This window comes from Penaeus monodon, chromosome 22 (assembly GCF_015228065.2).
Source record: "Penaeus monodon isolate SGIC_2016 chromosome 22, NSTDA_Pmon_1, whole genome shotgun sequence".
Classification (NCBI taxonomy): Eukaryota; Metazoa; Arthropoda; class Malacostraca; order Decapoda; family Penaeidae; genus Penaeus; species Penaeus monodon.
Window position 1 is genome coordinate 16,241,607 of NC_051407.1, and position 300 is coordinate 16,241,906.

The following is a 300-nucleotide window of genomic DNA, read 5'->3' on the forward strand; positions in this document are numbered from 1 at the left end:
CGATCTTTATCATCACACTGATTTCTATGCATTTGATAAAATGATAACACTGCTGATAAATGGATTCATATCCCTTTTTACGAACATATATATAATCCTAGGAGGAAAAAATGACTACCACGCACTTTGAACACAAATAAAGGAAAACAGCTGGCGACTGATCCGAAAACTTTACGGAGAAATGAGCTTCTGAAGCTTCGTTTCTCAGTCTCGAGCGTTGTTTCGAAGTATTGGTTCATTCCAATATACGCGAACTCTTTGAAACTAGAACAGCGAAGGGGAAAAAAAACGCATGAATAT